The sequence below is a fragment of the Capsicum annuum genome, chromosome 10 (assembly GCF_002878395.1).
Source record: "Capsicum annuum cultivar UCD-10X-F1 chromosome 10, UCD10Xv1.1, whole genome shotgun sequence".
Classification (NCBI taxonomy): Eukaryota; Viridiplantae; Streptophyta; class Magnoliopsida; order Solanales; family Solanaceae; genus Capsicum; species Capsicum annuum.
Genome location: NC_061120.1, coordinates 119,348,167 through 119,364,097, shown reverse-complemented (window position 1 = coordinate 119,364,097; position 15,931 = coordinate 119,348,167). Strand labels below are relative to the sequence as shown.

General features: G+C 37.4%; 1 non-coding gene across 1 annotated transcript; it reads left to right on the top strand.

Annotated features, from left to right (window-relative positions):
* Positions 1–14,206: 14,206 nt before the first annotated feature.
* On the top strand, positions 14,207–14,313 carry LOC124888267. The gene has a single exon (XR_007046398.1). It is a non-coding gene; the product is annotated as a small nucleolar RNA R71 (small nucleolar RNA).
* The last annotated feature ends 1,618 nt before the right edge of the window (positions 14,314–15,931 follow it).

Below are 15,931 nucleotides of genomic sequence, written 5' to 3'. Positions count from 1 at the left end.
TTTCTCAGTTGGTAGCTTTTCAATCTAAGAGTGGTGCATCTCGTATTATATCTTCTGAGGCCACATGGGTTGTCCAGTTCATGAGGTTGAATCCTCCAACCTTTATTAGTCTAAAAGTAGAGGAAGATCCTCAGGGTTTTCTGAATAAAATGGAAAAAATATTCAGGGTGATGCAAGCTACGACTGTAGAAGGGGTGAATTTTACTGAGTATCAGCTAACAAATATGGTGTACTAATGGTATGAGGAATAGGATCAATCAAGGGGTGAGGTTGATGAGACATCTCTGTAGGAGACTTTCTCTAATGCATATCTAGACCTCTTCTTTACTCCGGAGTTGAGGGAAGTGAAAGTGAAGGAATTTTTTAATATGAAACAAGGAAAGATGTCGGACAAGAAGTGTGCCTTGTAATTTCACCAGTTGTCTAGGTATGCTCCAAAATTGGTGTTTGATATGAGGGCCAGGACGAGATAGTTCACTTTAAGACTATCTTGTGAGTAGATCCTTGAAAGCAAGACTACATTGCTGATAAATAACATGGATATCTCTAGGTTGGTTGTTCATATGAAATAGGTGGAGGAGGAAAAGAGAAAGAAGGTTGATACTGCGGAAAGGCAAGGTAAGAAGATCAGGTTGTCTTAGTAGAGTGGTCAACAACAAAGTGATCAGGATGGTGGTAAGTGCTCAAAAAAGAAGTGGGGGAGTTTTTGTTCTTTCTCCATAGCTAGTGCTCCTTACCCAAAGTAGTCAGGTGATAGGCGTCAATAGGGTGGTAATAACCTTTGGGGATAGGGTCCCAAATCTCAAGCTAGTGGGATATAGTCAACTTTATCATGTCCTTCTTGTATGTTATATGGTCGGTTGTATTGGGTTTCTGTGATAAAGAGAGAAATAGGTGCTTTAAATATGGTGAGCCAGGCCATATGCTTAGAAATTATCTGATTGGAAAAGTTGTATCAGGAGCGAACAAAGTTTTGGTTTCCTCTTCATCTTCTCCAGCACCAAAGTGTGTTGCTCCTGCATTTGTTTTTTCTACTGGTACCGGCACAAGCCATGATTAGTTATATGTACTCACTATATGACAGAAGTCTGAGGCATAGCCTGATGTCGTGACTGGTATGTTAAAACTCTTTTCTCGGGATGTTTATTATTTAACTGATTTGAGGTCTTCTCTTTCTTATGTGACCTCATTTGTGGTTGTGTACTTTGATTTTAGTACCGAGGTTATTTTTATCTTTTTTGTATTTCTACCCTGGTAGGTGACTTTGTAGTTGCTAAAATAGTCTATAGAGGATGTGTGGTGTCTATTGGTAGTTAGAAGGCTTGGTGGATTTGTATGAATTAGATATTATAGATTTTAATGTCATTCTAGGGATGGATTAGTTATACTCGTGCTATTCCATTTGGTTAATCTCTAAAGGGTGTCTCTATAATTTATTTTGGGTTAAGGACCCTAACTCGAAAGGTCCTTCTTTTCATTCGGTTTTAGTGATGAATGAGTTCCTATAGTCTCAACAGATGATCTTCTTGGTGTTCCTCCTTATAGGGAGATTGAATTTGGGATTGATTTGGTTCTGAGCACTCATCTTATATCTATTCATCCTTATAGAATAGACACGGCTGAGTTGAGGGAACTCAAGGAGCAACTAAAGGTTCTTTTGGAAAAAAGTTTCATCCGTCCTAGTGTGTCCCCATGGGGTGCACCAGTATTATTTCTATATAACGATGATGGTTCCCTTCAAATGTATTTTGATTATCGACAGTTGAATGAGGTGACAGTTAAGAACAAGTATTCTCTTCCAAGGATAGATGACTTATGTGATCAGTTGTAAGGTGATAAATTCTTTTCTAAGATTGATCTTCGGTCTGGGTTTCATCAGTTTACTATTTAGGAGGTGTTTATCCCTAATACAACTTTCCAAATTTGGTATGGGATATTTGAGTTCTTGGTTATGTCATTTGGTTTGATTAATGCCCCGACGACATTCATAGAATTCCTTTCAATAGGGAAATAGTTTTTTGGATTAATCTTCTATCGAATAAAAATCCCATTTCCTTTACCCCTTATAGGATGGCTTCGACAAAAGTAAAAGTGCCAGAGAATCTTCTTAATAAGGGTTTCATTTGTCCTAGTATGTCTCCATGGGGTGCTATCGTGATTCTTGTGCAAAAGAAAGATGGGTCTCTTCAGATGTGTATCAGCTATCTTCAGTAAACAAGGTGATAGTGAAAAATAAGTACCCCTTCCTAGGATTGACGATTTTTCGACCAACTTCAGGGTGCTAGGTGTTACTCTAAGATTGAACTTCGTTTGGGAAACCATCAGCTAAAAATTAGGCAGGTTGATATTCTCAAGACAACTTTCGAGACTCGGTATGATCATTTTGAGCTTTTTAGTAATATAAATTATATTAACTAATGTTAACTTTCATGGATTTTACGAATCAGGTGTTCAGGTAGTTTTTGGACTTGTTTGTGATAGTTTTCATTGATGAATTCTTGGTGTACACTTAGTGTGAGGAGGATCATGCCAGTCACTTATAAATTGTTTTGCAGACTATTAATGACCAGAAATTTTATGAAAAGTTTCTATGTGTGGATTTTGGATAAGTGTTGTGACCTTTCTAGGGCATGTTGTTTTTAGTGAGGGGATCAATGTGGATCCAAAGAAAGTTAAGGCCGTTAAGAAGTGTCCTAGACCCATGACTCCCATCGACATTAGGAGTTTCTTAGCCTTGGGTGGATATTATAGGTGGTTTGTGGAGAGTTTCTCTTTTATTGTTGGTCCATTAACAAAGTCGACACACAAGAACGTTATGTTCTTATAGTCTGACGCTTGAAAAGGTTGTACTGAGAAGTTGAAGGATAAGTTGAATTCTGTACTAATTTTAACCCTGCCTAAGGGTACTGAGGGGTGTTTGTATATTGTGATATGTCCTGCATGGCATTGTGTTTTGTTTTAATACAGCATAGTAAGGTTGTTGCCTATGCTGCCAGGCAACTTAAAGTTCATGATAGGAGTTTTCTGACTTATGATCTAGAGTTTCCTAGAAGATCTGGAGCCATTATCTGTATGGGGTGCATATGGATTTATATTAAGATCATAAGATCTTCAAATATGTTCTTACAAGGAAGGAATGGAATCTCAGACAAAGGAGTTGGCTTAAATTGCTTAAATATTATGACATGAGCCTTCAATACCATCTAAGTAAAGCTAATATTATTGTTGATGATCTTAGCAGGTTGTCCTTGGGGAGCTTATCATATGCAGATCAAGAGAAGAGAGGCTTGTTGAAGGATATTCACAGGTTAGCCAACTTGGGAGTCTATTTCTTAGACTCTAGGGATGGAGAAGTGATTATTCAAGAAGTGGTTAAATCATCTTTCATTTTTGAGTTGAAGGATAAGAACGCTATGGATCCCATACTTATATTGATTAAGAATGATATAGGTTAGCAAAAGATTATGGCTTGTAAGATTGCTGGATATGGCATTCTAAGATATCAAGAAAGGTTGCGTGTTCCTGATGTCGATGAGCTGCAGGGAAGAATTTTAACTGAGGAACAAGTTTCTAGATATACAGTTCGTCCGAGTTCACCTAATATATACCTTGTCATAAAGGAAATCTATTAGATGAATAATATAAAGAGATAAGTAGCAAACTTTGTGGCTATGTTTATGGTTTGCTAGTAAGTTAAGGTTGAGCATTTGAGACCTTGACATATCTCTCACGAGATATAGTTTCCCATGTGGAAGTGGGAGATGATTAATATGGATTTCGTTGTGGATCTTTCGTGATCTCACAATAGGTAACATTCTATTTGGGTCATTGTGGATAGAATGACTAAGTCCATTCACTTCTTGACTGTGAGAACTAACTAGTCAAGAGAGGACTATGCCAAGTTGCTCATTCAGGAGAGATTCAAGTTGAATGGAGCATCTGTGTCCATCATTTAGAATAAGGTACGGAGTTTTCTTCTTACTTTCGGCCTTCATTTTGGAAAGGTTTTGGTACTCACGTGAACCTTAGCAATGCTTTCCACCCTTTAATAGATGGATAAGCGGATTGAACTGTTAAAACTTCTGATTATATTCTAAGGTCCTGTGTGATTGATTTAGAGGTAGTTGGGTTAATAATTTACCTCTAATTTAAATCACTTTCAATAATAGTTATCATTCTTGTATTCCAATGGCTTCTTTTGAGGCTCTTTATGATAGAAGCTGTAGGTCTCCTATTGAGTGGTTTGAGGTAGGTGAAACTAGGTTGTTTGGTCCCATCTTGTTTCACCAAGAAATGGAGAAGATGAAAGTGATTAGAGAAATACTTAAGACTGCTTAAAGTCCGAAAGACACTAGGTTTTTACAACTAATTTTTTTGTGTTTTGGCTTTAGGTCATTATACGAGTTTGGGTACTTATCTTATTATAGTGTTCGAATAGGTTGGGTTTAGCCACATGGTAACCAATGTGGATTGGTTGGTTTCTGTCCAAGGTACAATTGGAAGATACTAGTCATATGTTATGGTATGAATGGAAAGGTGTTAATCGTATGTTGACCTAAGTTTAGTCTAGGTAATTTTATTCTATCTAGGGTACAGTTTCATGGTACCAGTCATATGGTTGGGTACAGTTTGGCTTGGATAGTTAAATGTTGGACAGTATTGTGGTCCAAGGAGAGACCTAGAGTATGAGTGGTGGGTACCACTTATTAGTAGGTTACGACTGGTATGGGTAGTCATACCATCCTACAGGGATTTTAAGGAGATTAAGTTAAATAACGTGGGTTTTGACGCTTAGAAAATTTCCAAGAAATTTGTTCCCCAGACCCAATACGACTCATTGGTACGAGCCGTATACTGGAATACGAGTGGTATGGTCCTATCCTATTCTTACATGTGTTGGTGGGATGGTTTTTTTCACTAGAATGGCTACACCTTAAGGTTATGAGTCTGGTACTAATCATATCAAGGGCTCGTATGGTAGGCAGTGATTGATCCTCCTAGTATTTCTTTCTGCTAGGGATACAAGTCATGGATTTAGATCGTATACTAAGTTTACGACTTGGTTGGATGAGTTACATTCTAGACAGTGTTTGATCCAAGGGTTGAGGCTTTGATACGATTGGTGGATACCAATCGTATAGGAGAGTACGACTCATATGGGTCAGTCGTAGCCCGGTGATGGGTTTTAAGGGATTTAAGTAGGGGTATTCTGTATATTTTCCTACTTACACAAACTAGGATCCATGACTTCTAATACACTCAGGAGGTTATCTACCCTATTATTCTATTCATTAACACTTAGAAACTATTCCAAAACATTTCACAATTTCTTAAGAGCTTTTGGGGAAAGAAGGCTACGGTTTAATCTTACGGTATACTTTAGGGCTTGCTTTGGGGATTTCTTTCCATCAATTCTTCAGTATAAGGCATGATTCTCTTCAATCATTGTAATTTCAACTAAAGTCATGTTTTTATGATTGATTTCATGGTTTTACTATTCCATGATTATGGTTTTCAACTATTATTTAGGGGTTTTGATTTTGAATGCTTGGTTATAGTTTCCTATGGTTTTAATTATTCATTTTATATGCATTAATGGTTGTTTTGGACAATTAGATTGAATGGTAATGGTTTAATGGTCTTTGGAATTGGTTTTGAATATACTATGCCCCCAAGGTGTTTGATAAAATGCTAATAAAGATATGTTAATTGCATTCACTTCTATTAATGGAACTCTTACATGTTTTAAACTAGATAAAGGATTTATTTATGGTTTAAATGGTTTGAAAAGGCTAAAGTCTAGATGTTTAAGCTTGTGGAGAACATTGAAGCCTCCCAAGTGGATTTCATATGGAAATTGGTAGGGCACCTAAGGTCCCCTTAACCTAAATGGTTTGGCTTTGGATATTACCTTTAAGTAATAGGGTGGTATGATGATACCACAAATGATGGCCTTGGCTAATAAATAGTAAATGGATTGTTTGGACATGCTTTTAACTGAAGATTAATGACGGGGTATGCAGCTAATTCGTGGAAGGTAGCGGTCCCATGGGGAAACCAAAACTGGAAACTCATATTTGCCAATATAAGGGGTCTTCGATGACCACGTGCGAGTGTCACATTTTTTATTAGAGGGATATACTAGTCATCCCATGGGATATTTCCTGGTCATGCAGCTACACCCACTAGGGCCTTTTCAGTAGGGAAGATGAACCCATATCGCCCGTGGGTGGTTAAGACGACTGCGCTACACAACCCAGGTAATGGTTTTAAATGTATATTAAGCCTGGTTTCTTTCCCGTCACTTATATATGTATGGTTGTATGCATTATGTATGCTTTGACTTTGTTTTATGACTAGCATTATTTATCCTAATTCTAAGTTTTATGCTAGCAGTCATTCGCTAACACCGTCTACTATCGGTTGTATACCCACGCTATGCAGGAACAAACCATCCTACTTATCCCGGTAAGCACATGGATTTGGTTTCAACACTTGAATTGAAGTTGTAAGCTTCTATCCTTTTGGAAGGCATAATTTCATGTTACAGATTTATTTAGATACTTATCTTATATTCTAGATATTGGTTTTAGCCATGGTGATAACGCTCAAACTACACTCTTGAATGGGTGTAAGCGATCGTTGTCAATATAAAATCCAACTAAGTTGGGGTCGAATCCCACAAGGAATAGGGTGTAAACTTTGATTTGTTTACGAAATACTTTATTGGTACTTTACAGTTTCCAAAAATGGGGGTTTAAGTTCCACAGAGAGTCAATTGTCACTTTCAATATTTTAGTGTTTGTAACCAAGATAAATGGGAGACCGAAGTTATGTTCACCATAGGTTTTGGGAATTGACAGATACTAGGTAATACTTAAGACTCTTGAAGTTAGTAGGAACAGCAGAATATCCCTGATGACGATACTATCTGACTTATCTCTCGACCTCACCAGATAATTTATTATCTAATTCTCTCGAACTTAGATAACTTATCTATTTCCAATAGGATTTTATCTCAGGTAGATTAATCAAGTCACGGCATCAATCATTAAATTGAAGGTTGGTAGCTTTCGAGTCCCTGTTGATAATTCGCGTCCTCTAGTTTATTTCTCTATTAAAAGTAAATAAGCCTAAGGCATAACCTATTCTTTGCAACCAATAGATTAAATTTAAAGAAATAGAATTGAAATATGTCCTACTACTCTTTGAATCCTTTAAATACCTAGCATCATATCAAACCCTAATCCATGGGTCCCATAACTCGGGCTGATTGAATTAACCGCTCATGATTTGATGAACAAAATAATAAGTTGGATTCATGATAATATAGATAGATTTACAAATGGATGAAAACCAACAAGTATTAATTCAATTCAATCCCAAGATAAAAACCCACAATAATTGATAAGTGTTTGGAAAGAAAACAAGAAAAATATCTGGAAAAAAAAAAGACGAAGTAATTTTACGTGCCACCCTCCGAGTTAATTGTCGGATAACTTCTCTACAATTCTTTATATAGTCAACCCTAAATAAGGAAATAAAATTAAAATTTATAATTTTCTTCAGAATAGGTGACGGCATTCTTGACGACGCGTCATACGTCAGACGGCGTGTGCAGGATGTCGTCAAAGTTTCCAGTGAATTACTATCTTCTGATTTTTCTGATGGCAAATCTGATGGCGTATAAAATATGTGATGGCCCATGAAAAATGTCATCATATCGTTACTGGAAATCAGTATAATCTTTGTCACATCATTACTGGAAATCAGCATAATCTGCCTCAGGTTGACGGCCACTTTGACAGCCTGTCCCATGTTTGACGGCGCTGGTAAAACGTCATCACATTTCATCTCAACTCCTCAAGTTCTGTCTAAGATTGACGGCTAGTTTGACAACCTGTCATATGTCTGACGAAGCTTCAGAAATGGCGTCAGCTACACTTTAGCTCATTTGCACCAGATTTTAGCTGATTTATTTTTCTTTTCTTTGGGGTCCTCCCCGATCACTAGTATCTGCATTAAAACAATAAAAAGAATCAATAAAACAATAAAAGTTGCTTAATACTTTGCAATTATTCTAGGTTAAAGGCCTTAAATGTGTTCGCAATTGCACACACATCAACACCCTCAACTTGAAGCAATTGCTTGTCCTCAAGCAACTAAATCTGACTAAGAAAACACATAGCACATTTAGCACGCATAGCTCAACACAAAGTTATCCTTTCAATGCCAAACCAATGTGCAATTTATTGAAAAAAGTACTGTAACACAAAGGAATCAAGCGGCATCATCAACCTTGGCCACAATAACCATTCACATATCAATACCACATTGTATAAACAAGCAAGTAGCTAGTGACGATACCCGTGTGCCCTCACAACAAAGAAATACCCCTCTCCTCATATGAGAAATCCAACCATACAAATTAGGGGTTATCACCAGACTCTCACTCTCACAAGAAAGTTCCAGTCAATGTATACTAAGTACCATAGGCTTGCCCTTATTTTTATTACCAGACCTCAGATAGGCCAGTCAGGATCATTATAGGACTTCTTTTAGGGTTTTAATGTGGTTTGGGGTTGGTAGGAAATTAAAGGTTATTTAGAGTGACTATGCCTCCTTGACACTACACTTCTTTCTTGGACTCACTAATTATCCTCTTTCATTTTTCTTCTTCTCTTGATTATCTATATTTCAGTTGGGTGTTGCAACAACTCTCTCTTCTCTTCTCTTTTTTTTCTTGCATTATTAGCACTGAGCTTTAGTTCATTCTCTTTTATTCCACCCTTTTTCATACTCCTCATCTTACACCATACACCCCTATGATAACCACCCTTAACTTAGACTATTTGCCTAGATCAAGGTGCTCTGTGTCCAAGGAAGCCTAGGGGTAAATATGTTTATTATGGTATAAATGGGAAGGTGAAAGGTGTCATACAAAATAAATGGTCAAGTTAGGCTCTAAACAGGGATCAAAAGGGTGTTATGCATACAGGGAAGGATATTTAGGCTAAAAGTGAGTTAATCAATGACGACCTATGATCCTGTCCTGACTCCTATCCTAAGACCATGGAAAGACTAACTAGGCAAGTTTTGGATTTAGCATACAGAGGGAAATAAGTAATATCTCGCACACACCAGGCACACAAGTATATAACATATCACCACTTATCTAGTTCATGCAATTGTTCAGTAACGATCATCCAATATCTATAATTAATGCCACAACAAGATTCATAATGGTCACAAGTAAATGTAATCCACACAGTTTATCAAGCAAGACATTGGAAGGATGGTTAAATGTTGAGCAATGCATGTCACTGCCTTTTGTTTATTTTTTATTTTTTTATGGAAAACTATGTTACAATAGCAGAATACCAGCCACCCTTAACTTAGAACTAAAGAAAAAACTAGCTTAAGAGTTAGGGTATACCTGGACTGGGTTGTTCTCAGGGATAATGGGTTGCCTCCCATACAGTGCTTGATTTAATGTCGTGGTACGACTCAGGTGTATCGATTACCTCAGACTTTATCGAGACAGATAATGATGATTCTTTTCAGTAATTCTTCCAGGCCAATATAAAGCTTGACCCGTTGCCCATTTACCTTGAATGTACTGCCATCTTCATTTTTGAGCTACTCCAGATGAGTGGACTTGATTTAACTTAAAATGACATAACCACTTTGATTTCAGCTTCCCTGGGAACAATTTGAGTCTGGAATTAAACAGAAGCACAAGTCCCCTTTTTTGAACTCTCGTTCCTCTATTTTCCAGTCATGGTATTTTTTTATCTTCTTTTTATACAAATCCGCTCATTTATATGCCCTGAGATGGAATTCATCCCTCTCATTCAGTTGCCCTAGTCTCATCTCTGCTGCTTTCTTCCAATTCAAATTCAACCTCTTGAGCACCCATAAAGATTTTTTTTTCAACTCTGTTGGTAAATGACATATTTTTCCATAAACTAGATGAAATGGTGACATGCCAATAGGTGTCTTAAGAGCAATTCGGTATGCCCACAAGGCATCATCAAGTTTTCAGGACCATTCTTTTCGGCTATCATTCACCGTGTTGGATAGGATGGCCTTAACTTCACGATTTGACACCTCTACTTGCCCACTAGTTTGCGGGTGGTATGGAGTAGCCACTCTGTGTTGTTTCACTCCATATTTTGCTAGAGCTGTATGAAATAATTTGTTGCAAAAGTGATATCCTCCATCGCTGATGATAGTGCGTGGTACTCCATAGCGAGAGAAGATATTCTTTTAGATAAAAGCAATGACTCTTTTTTCCTTATTATCATCCAAAGAAACAGCTTTGACCCATTTAGAAACATAGTCAACAGCAACAAAAATATACTTTATTCCGTAAGAACTTAAAAACGGGCCCATGAAGTCATTGCCCCAGACATCCAATAATTCTACTTCAAGTATCTTACTGAAGGGCATTTCATGCATTTTAGATATGCACCCCTGCCTCTGACATTGGTCATATTTTTGCACAAACTCATGGGTATCTTTAAAGAATGTTGGCCAGTAATAGCCACTCTGCAACACCTTCCTGGCTGTTCGGTCACCTGTATGGTGACCCCTAACTGGGGAAGCATGACATGCTTCCAGTATGCACAATCCATCTACTTCAGGCACGCATCTCCGTATGATATTGTCTGCATATTGCCGAAAAAGATAAGGCTCATCCTAGAAGTAGTGTGTTATATTATGCAAGAACTTCTTCCTTTAGTAAAATGAAAGATTTTCTGGAGGCTCTCACTCACAACGTAGTTTGTAAAATCCGCGTACCAGGGCAATGTTTCCATATCAGTTTCCTAGATCTCCTTATCAGGAAACACATCATTTATCTTTATTTCATCATTAGCTTCCTGTTAACCTTCCATTCTAGATAAATGATCTGCAACCTGGTTTTCACAACCTTTCCTATCTTTGACTTTAAAATCAAACTCTTGCAGTGGCAGCACCCATCTAATAAGCCTTAGTTTAGCATCTTTCTTGGCTATCAAGTACCGTAAGGTAGTATGGTTAGTATAGACTACCACTTTAGTCCCAAGTAGATAAGATCTAAATTTCTCGAAAGTATACACCACAGCTAGCAATTCTTATTTAGTTACTGTGTAATTCTTTTGTGCTCCATTCAGTGTTTTGCTGTCATAATATATCGGGTGAAACAATTTATCCCTCTTCTGTCCCAATATAGCTACCAGGGTGACACCACTTGCATCACATATTATTTCAAATAGTTTTGCCCAATCAGGTGTTATAACAATAGTGGCCTCAATCAGCTTCATTTTAAGGCACTCAAATGCCTTTAAGCATTTGTCATCAAAGAGGAATTTCACTTTATTCTCCAACATCTTGCAAAGTGGATTTGCAACTTTTGAAAAGTATTTTATGAATCTCTGATAGAATCTTGCATGACTAAGAAAACTACGCACTCTCTTTACTGAAATGGGAGGCGGTAATTTCTTGATAACTTCTAACTTTGCTTGATCAACTTCAATCCTTTTTTTAGAAATTTTGCACCCAAGCACGATACCCTCCTTTACCATAAAATGACATTTTCCCTAGTTAAGCACTAGATTAAATTCAACACATCTTTGCAAGGCCATATTTAGATTCTCCAGACACATTTCAAATGAATCACCTACCACAGAGAAATCATCCATGAATACCTCTATGGTGTCTTCCACCATGTCAGAAAAGATATACATCATGCACCATTGAAAAGTGGCAGGTGCATTACATAGCCCAAATGGAATCCTCTTGAATGTAAATGTGCCATACGGGCAAGTGGATGTCATCTTCTCTTGATCTTTCGGAGCAATGATAATTTAGTTATATCCAGAATAACCATCCAAGAAGCAAAACCACCCCTATCAGCCAATCGATTAAGCATTTCGTCCATAAAGAGCATTGGGAAGTAGTCCTTCAGAGTCCCAAGAGTTGAACTTACGGTACTCTATGCAGACTCTCCACTCGGTTACTGGTCTGAGTGGAATCAGGTTGTTCTTTTCAATAGCAACCACCGTCATACCCCCTTTCTTGGGCACACATTGAACTGAACTCACCCATTTGCTTTCAGAAATAGGGTAAAATACTACTGCATCCAACCACTTAATAATCTTATTTTTAACCACCTTATGCATTGGTGGGTTAAGACGGCGCTTATACTCAATGGTAGGAGTACAATCTTCTTCTAGTTGGATTTTATGCATACAGATGCCAGGTGGAATGCCAATAATATCTGCGATGGTCCATTTGATTTCTCTTTTGTGCCTCTGAAGTACTAAAATAACTGCATTTACCTATTGTTCTTCCAAATTATCTACAATAATAATAGGTAGCGTGCTCCTTTTCCCCAGAAACACGTATCGTAAGTGACCAGACAGATCTTTCAATTCCAACACCAAAGGTTCTTTAATAGATGGCTTGGCTGGTGGTGTTGGTCGATTAGCCAGGTCAAGGTCCAGCTTTTTAGGAGCATAAGAATACAAGCCTAGGCCAATCAAGGAACAAACTATATCTTAATACTCCTCAATGCCTTCATTATCATAGTTCATCATAACCGCGGCTAAAGGCTCGATAATAAGCTATTCAGTTCTGAGCACATCCTTTTCGTCCTCAAAATACACATTAACTACTCAAAACATACTTATTTCCTCATACTGTTTAATTGATTTGCCCACATCAAACCTCACCACTTCATCGTTCACCCTGAATAAAAGCTTATTCGCTCTCAAATCGATCAACATACTTTCGATTGTGAGGAAAGGTCGACCAAATATTATGGGCAGCTCAAAATCCACCTAATATTCCAAAATAATGAATTCTATGGGGAATATAAAATTTGAGACCTTTACCAACACATCATATAGAATGCCAACAGGTTGATTTACTAACCTATCTGCTATTACCAGTCTCATATTGGTAGGTGTAGGATTCCCCAGACCCAACTTTTTATAAATAGTCAATGGCATTAGGTTAACACTTGATCCTAAATCACACAGTGCTTTAGTGAATTCCATGTTTCTAATTGTGCAGGGAATGGTAACTGCACCTGGATCCTACTTCTTCTGCATTAAGGTCCTTGTGGAAATAGCGCTGCAAAGGTGAAGGTCTACCTCCAGTTCGCAACTCACTGCTCATTTCTTGGTAGCAAGGACTTTCATGAATTTTCCATATCATAGAATCTGCTCAAGTGCTTCAATCAAAGGCACATTTATTGTTAATTGTTTGAGCATTGCCAGGAATTTGCTAAATTTTACATCATCTGCCTTTTTTCTCAATAGTTGAGAAAAGGGAGGTGGTGGCGTTAGGATGGGTTTCAGCACCACTTCCTCTTCCTTCTTCTTGTGCGATATATCAATAGAGTTATTCAGCTTCTTAGACTTCTCTAGGTGTTGTTCTACTGGATTCTCTACAACTTCCTCATTGTTTAAATATTTTCCCACAGAAAGGCCAGATAGAATCTTACCACTCCTAGTGGTAATCACCAGACATGAGGCACTTGTCTTCTGATCTTGAACTATTTGATTAAGTAAATTACCACTTCTTCCCTGGTTCAGTTTTGAAGAACGTTGACTTATCTATTGCTCTAACTGCTGGATATAAGTTGAATGTGAACTAACCAATCGACTCATAGTGAAAAATTCACTCCTCATACTAGTTACTCCTGCATTGGTAGCCTCTACTTCTTTCAACAGTTTTTTCATCATATCCTTCATAGACCACTTTCCCGATCTAGTTGCAGCAGCTTCTTGATTTCCAGCACGAACATACAACCCACTTCTGTCATTGCTGCTTCTCCAATTTTCTTGCTCCCTATCTCTGTGATTAGGTTTGTTATACTCGTTCCAACCTTAATTCCTGAGGCTATTGCCTTTCAAACCCCCCTAACAATAAGTACTTGGTGAGTAGGTCCATTTGAGTCTTTAGATGGGCCATATCTTGATCCTTATCCTCATCTCTTCTGCGTTGTTCATCATTCATTCTAATAGGAATAGTTGGACATGCCACCACAGAATTGCTGGTGTACCAAGCCCTACTTAGTTTGGTCATCCTATTTAGCATATCAGTAGCATCTTGAAATTACAGAGCAACAAATGACCCACCAGAAGCGTTATCTACCACTGGCTTTATCACAGAGTTAAAAGCTTTATACAAAGTCTCCATCAAATGTATATCCGACATGTTATGGTTTGGACACTGTGTCAGCTTCTTCTTGAACCTCTCCCATGTTTTATGTAAAGTGTCATTCGGGAGCTGTCTAAAATTATAGATCTCATCTCTCAACTGTACCTTCCTAGATGGTAGAAAGAACCTTTCTAGGAAAGCTCCTCTCAACTACCTCCAGTTGGTTATAGAGTTAGGCACCAACTCATTAAGCCATAATATTGCCTCTCCAGATAGAGATAATAGGAACAGCCTCAACCGGATAGTGCTCTGGCTTACCCCTGAGTTATCAAAGGATTTGCAAATGGTAACAAAATTTACCAGATGCAGGTTGGGGTCATCACCAGAAAGGCCTCCCAACAACCCCTTCAGATTCAGGAGTTGGATTATAGTTATTTTAATATTGAAATTTTCTCCAGGTGCCAATAGAGGGGGATCACACTCGTTCCACCTGCTCAATCCACATCGTCATCATCATTAACCTCATACCGCAGTGGTTGTTCTGCCATTCTGCTTATGTGGTGGGGTTCCAAATTGAGTAGTGCTTGGATTAACCTCTAAATACCCTATAAATAAAGAAAAACAACAACCAAACATAAATCTGGAAAACTTAACTATCAGTAAATTTTTGCACACAAACTTTAAGTCCACAACTGTATTCCCCAGTAACAGTGCCAGTTTTGATAACTCTCAAACTACACTCTTGAATGGGTGTAATCAATCATTTTCAATATAAAACCCAACTAGGTTGGGGTCAAATTCCATAGGGAACAGGGTGTAAACTTCAATTTGTTTATGAAATACTTTACTGGTAGTTTACTGTTTCAGAAAATAGGGGTTTAAGTTTCACAGAGAGTCAATTGTCACTTTAAATATTTTACTGTTTGTAACCAAGATAAATGGAAGACAATATTTATGTTCACCATGGGTTTTGGGAATTGATAGATACTAGGTAATGCTTAAGACTCTTGAAGTAAGTAGAAACAACAGAATATCCCTGACGACGGTACTATCTAACTTATCTCTCGACCTCACCGGACAATTTATTATCTAATTCTCTTGAAATTAGATAACTTATCTATTTCCAATAGGAATTTATCTCAGGTATATTAATCAAGTTACGACATCAATCATTAAATAGAAGGTTGGTAGCTTCTGAGTCTCTGTTGATAATTCACATCCTCTAGTTTATTTCTCTATTAAAAGAAAATAAGTGAAAGTCATAACCTATTATTTGCAACCAATAGATTCAAGTTAAAGTAATAGAATTTCAAGATGTCCTACTACTCTTTGAATCGTTTAAATAGCTAGCATCATATCAAACCCTAATCCATGGATCCCATATCTCGGATTAATGGAATTACCCGCTCATGATTTGATGAATGAAATAACAAGTTTGATTCATGATAATATGAATATATTTACTAATGGATGAAACCCAACAAGTATTTATTAAATTCAATCAAAGCATAAAAACCCACAATAATTGATAAGTGTTTGGAAAGAAAATAAGAAAAATATCTGATGAAAAAGATAAAGCAATTTTACGTGCCACCCTCCGAGTTAATTGTTTGATAGCTTCTCTACAGGTCTTTAAATAGTCAACCCTAAATAAGGAAATAAAATTAAAATTTATGATTTTCTTTGAAATAGGTGACGGCATTCGTAACGGCGTGTCATACGTCTGACGGCGTGTGCAAGATGTCGTCAAAGTTTTATGTGAATTACTATCTTCTGATTT